General features: G+C 42.3%; 1 non-coding gene across 1 annotated transcript; it reads left to right on the top strand.

Annotated features, from left to right (window-relative positions):
- The first annotated feature begins 1,986 nt into the window (after positions 1-1,986).
- LOC138517095 (U6 spliceosomal RNA) lies at positions 1,987-2,089 on the top strand. The gene has a single exon (XR_011282371.1). It is a non-coding gene; the product is annotated as a U6 spliceosomal RNA (small nuclear RNA).
- Positions 2,090-5,401: the final 3,312 nt, after the last annotated feature.

Here is a 5,401-nt window from a genome sequence, read left to right as displayed (position 1 = left end):
CTCATACAATATCAAATTTCGTATAAAAACTTTTGTTAAAATAGGAAAGTAAAAATACTTTCCTTCCAATTAAAATAATCTCATTTCATGTACATATTTCATTAGCATATTTCACGTATTTAAAATCAATAAGGCACGTTTTTTCCACTATTCAATTCCAGTGCATAGCTTCTTGCTATTTGTAGTTCTAACAATCTTCATCAATTCTCAGCACCAATGCTCCTTGGTACTTGTAGTTCTAACAATCTTCATCAACTCGCAGCACCAATGCTCCTTGGTACTTGTACTTCTAACAATCTTCAACTTTCAGTACCAATGCATCTTTTCCTTCCTTTGCCCTTTTGGCGTACCAATTTAAAGTTCATACATTGCCCTTTTGGCATGTTAAAGTTCATATAATTCCTTTTCCTTTCATTCAACAGCCATTCAGGTTCGCAGTTACTTTCTTGCCTTCGCTTGACATGATATGATATTTTATTTGTATCGCGCTCATACATAAGTGTTTCAGAGCGCGACGGGGCAAGGGAGGGGAACAAGGGAGGACAAAACAACAATCTTACTAGGCCCAGTGACATTGAGAACGCGCAAGTGCAGGGGAGAGGGAAGGGGGAAGGTGCAAGGGAGAGGGGAGGAGTGGCAAGTGCTGAGCAGGGGATAAAACAATAACAACTGGTAGTGCAGCCAGCGAGGTGGCAAGTGCAAGGTTAAAGGCGCAGACAAAGTCTGTCTGATAAGTGCAGGTAAGGGGACTGTAGGGTTACAGATACAGACCCAAGTGCAAAGGTTGCCAGGAGGCAGTGCGGGTGTGTGGCTGGGTGGGTAGGGACCTGGGCCCGAAAATCAGAGGGTAACCAGGTGCCCAGTGCCGAAGCAGACAGATCAGCAGCGGAAAGGAAGAGCAAAGGCAGAAGCAAAGAGGAAGGTCTTGAGGTGCTTCTGGAACCACAGATGGTTCTCCTCAAGTTTCAGAGAGGCAGGGAGGCTATTCCGGAGGGAGGCCCCAGCTGAGGAAAGAGATCAACCTCCAACTCGTTGCTTGGAAAAGCAACTGACCCAGAGGGAGTCGGTGGTGGAGGAGCGAAGAACTCGAGTAGGAAGGTATTTACGGAGGGAGAGTTGAAGGTATTGTGGACCCAGGCCCCAGAAAGCCTTGTGGGCAATGCAAACGGTCTTGAATTTAATCCTTGCTGCCACTGGGAGCCAATTAAGAGATTTCAGGGCTGGAGAGATACGATCCCAGGGCTTAAGGCCATGGACAAGTTTCGCAGTCCTGTTCTGCATGAGTTGCAGATGGCGGACAGTAGAAGCAGGCAGATTTAGAAAGAGGCTATTGCAGTAGTCCAGCCTAGAGAGAACCAGAGCTCGAGAGACAGTGAGCTTCTGGTGGAAGGAGAGGAAAGGAACAATGCCTCTGAGGAGGTGCAGTTGGTAATTTGACTTCTTAGAGAGATGAGGAGAAAAGGAGAGTGTGGAGTCGAAGATGACCCTGAGGTTCATAGCCTCACAGGTGAGAGCAGGAAGAGGGTCAGGGGAGGCCAGCCAGAAAGTGACAGGAAAGGATGGTGCAGGTGTGCCGATGAGGAGAACCTCTGCCTTACTGTCAATAAGGCAGAGATCATTGGTGGCACACCACTCCTGGATAACAGACAGACAGAGATGAGAGAGGGAGAGGAGGTGGCAGAGGAAAGCCTGAAAACGAGCTGAGTGTCATCCTCATAGCATTGAAAGTTGGGACAGAGAGCTGCAATGCGGCAGGCAAGGGGTGCTAGGTATTGGTTGAAAAGCCAGGGAGAGAGGTTAGACCCCTGGGGAGCATCACAAGTAGAGAGTTAGATAGAGGAAAGGAAGTACCCAAGTTGGACCTGGGAGGGTGGATCAGAGAGGAAATATTTCAGCCAGGCCAGGGCCTGCTCGGTGATACCCAGGTTATCATGGAGACAGTTGAGCAGGATGGCATGGTTGACCGTGTCAAAGGCAGAAGAGAGATTGCTTCGGCAGCACATATACTAAAATTGGAACGATACTGAGAAGATTAGCATGGCCCCTGCGCAAGGATGACACGCACATTTGTGAAGCTTTTTTTTACTATGCCCCCTTCTGATGAGATTACGCCTATTAGTTCCAACCAAGGTGACCCTACACACTTTGATGCAAACACAATGAAACAATTTAGGGCTTTTGTATCAGCACTAAAAGAGATGTCATGGAAGGATCCTAAATCCGAGCAAACGCAAAATCAACCGAACCTGATGAGCGATTCATAGCCAGGCTAAATTTTATATTATATTGTGGAATTCATGCAGCTTAAACAACGTTAAAAATGGTATAGTCTCAATTACCATCAAAGACACAACATCATCTTTTTACAAGAATCGAGGAACCAAACAAACTTTACCATTAAAGGCTACTATGCTTACATTCAAGTAGCATGTCGGGGACCCTTGGGAAGACCATTGGGTCTGCAAGTGTTCTACAGAAATGATCAGTAGATCCGATTCTTCATTGGCTATTGTATTAATAGATGATGAGGATCCTTCCATCATTCTCCTACTGATATGCATCTATTGGAATAAAGATATTACTCCAATTGATAACATTTTAGACAAACTGAATAACGTGATAGAAAAGGTACTGATATCACATCCATCTGTTAGAATAATTGCTGGAGGTGATTTGAATTGCTACTGTTATGAAGAAAGTTCCCATCGAAGAACTATGTGGAACAATCATTCGACTTCCTCAAAGAAAAACGGGCAATTGTGGAATAAATTCTTCCTTGATTGGGATATGCAAACCCCTATCTTTCCACTGGAACCACACAACTATACTTGGGCAAGAGGAGATTGTAAGTCCCTAATCGACTATTTTTTTGTCTCCTCAAGGCTTTATTGGTATGTTGATTCACTATTAATAATTGACCCGACCTTAGGGGACCATATGATCTTTACATTGACCGTGAACATCCCCATTGCCCGTTTTTCCGAAGAGTTAATTCTATCTTTGTTAGAACCTGACCGTCAATCCCTAACCGTGAGATGGAATATTAGAGTTTGCAGCACTTTCATAAACCATCTGGAATGGGATACTGATATCATCACCAACATTGCCTCCAGAGGTATTTCCCTCCCACAAATAGAAAATAAGAACGCTCCCAGAATAAAATTCCATCTGCAAAAACTGGTACAAGAACGCAAGAAGAAAGATCAAGTACTATCTTCCCATGCTCATAAATTTAACCAGCATGTAGCGACCCTGAAAGCCCAAAGAAATGTAGAGTTTAGAAGATTAATTAAAGTAACCTCTCCCTCAGAGGGTCACCAAGAACAAATAGAAAGGATCAAACAAATTTATAGTAATAAGCTAAAATGGATGAAAAGTAAATTGCATTATGAAGATAATCAAAACATTATTTACCATCTGTTAAAACATGACTCAAGGCAAATCTGGTCCACTTTGCGTACCATTATCTCTGATTCGGCTAATGTGATGGAATCAGTGATTACAGCAGAAATGTGGGTTTCATACATAAAAGCTAAATACCAAATGCCAGATCGCTTCTCATTGCTTAAAGGGGGAGAACCCAAGCTGCTATTGGGTGCACAAGCCACGTGGTTCATTCGTGATATCATCGTGGCCATAGGGAAATTAAAACACTCCAAAGCTCCTGGCCCCAATGGCCTACCAGCCTGTGTATACAAATCAAACCCGTATTTTGGGCCCACATCCTAAAGATCAGCTTTGATACTATCCTACAGACTGGTATAATTCCTCCATCTCGGTCATCTGCTCTTGTTATCTCAACCCCGATTCTCCATCTGACTATCATCCACTAGCGTTAACTGATGCTTCCTCGAAAAAGATTTCTCTACTTCTGTTACATCAGTTGCAAACGCATATTGGCTACCATAATCTACTGTCACCTTATCAAGTAGGCTTTAGGAAACAAATTGGGTGCCCGTTGAATGCCACCATTCTATGTCATCTTCAAGCTGAAACGTCGACCTCCAAAAGCGGTCCTGTATACATGGCTAGCCTGGACTTGACCGCAGCATTTGACTGTGTAATACGTGAGTTATTGTAGAATACAATGCTAGTCATGGGCATCCCCTCACAATTGGTTGCTTTAATTGCATTACTACACAAAAATACCAACTATCGAATTCGGCTAAACAAGGAAGGCGCACTCACTAACCCCATTACCACCGAAATGGGGGTAAAACAGGGCTGGAACATGGCAGCAGTGTTATTTAACTTATACCTTTTGGGTTTGGACGATCATTGGCAGAGTGGAGAGTGTTTTCCTGCCAAACTTGGTTCTATTAAGTTGGATTGGATGGGTTTTTCAGATGATCTGCTATTCTTTGACAGAACCCCCTTCGGCTTGCAAAGAAAACTAGATCAATTTGCAGAATTCGCAAACGAATATAATCTATCACCAAACCGTGCCAAATCCTACATATCTATTTTTGCAGATGGCAAACTCAAGCCTTACCGCTTTTCTTGGACTCTTAATGGAATCAAAGTGGAGTATGCAGCCACGATCCGATACTTAGGCTATCCTCTTACTGATTTATACTCTTTGAAAATGTGGAAAAAAATTCTAAACCAAAAGGTAAACCTTTTATCATCACAAATGAAAATTATATTCCACAAATACTGCATGTTTTCTCTACTACCCTTGATTCAATTTTACCTACTAAAAGTAGAACCCATCATTCTTTACTCTCTGGACATTTGCAGTTATGAGCTTGATGACTTCCTAGACATAGTACAGGGAAAACTCTGGAAAAATGCATTGGATATGACTTCTTCCATTTCCAATGTAATGATATGTCACAAGCTAAACCTGTTACCTCTCTCAGCAAAATACAACTGGAGAAGTATTACTAATTATATCAAAATGCTGAATCCGCCCAAAAATACTCTATATATATAGAGCTGAACAAAACTCTGGGCGATTCGAGCATTAGATCGCTAAACAGAACAACCCTAAAACTTAAGAACATTTTATCTGCAATCAACGAAACTCTGGAATCCATGAGCATGTGGCTACCAAGCCAAAAAAAAAAATATCAAAGATTTCATTGGTGCAGTATTTTGGACGTAATGGGGACTTATCCATCGTTTGAGGAATACAATCTTTTCCAGAGTAAATGGAGGACTAGACAAAAATATCTCATTCAGTTTCCCTCGGCAAAAGCAAGCAAATTCTATATGCGTTTTAGATTAAACCAATTTCTAACGTATTTCCGAACAAAACACTGGTATGGTGGTCAAAGAACCATGGGATCAGGAATTTGTCGCTTTTGCGAGGATGATGAAGTAACTGAAACGTTGAAACACCTTGTGGTTTTTTTGTACCTCTTTTGAGGAATCTCGAATTCGAATGTTTGAGAATTAT

This window comes from Ambystoma mexicanum, chromosome 6q (genome assembly GCF_040938575.1).
Source record: "Ambystoma mexicanum isolate Mex_15411 chromosome 6q, UKY_AmexF1_1, whole genome shotgun sequence".
NCBI classification, from domain to species: Eukaryota; Metazoa; Chordata; class Amphibia; order Caudata; family Ambystomatidae; genus Ambystoma; species Ambystoma mexicanum.
The sequence above is the reverse complement of the archived record's forward strand: the minus strand, read 5'-3'. Positions and strand labels throughout refer to the sequence as shown.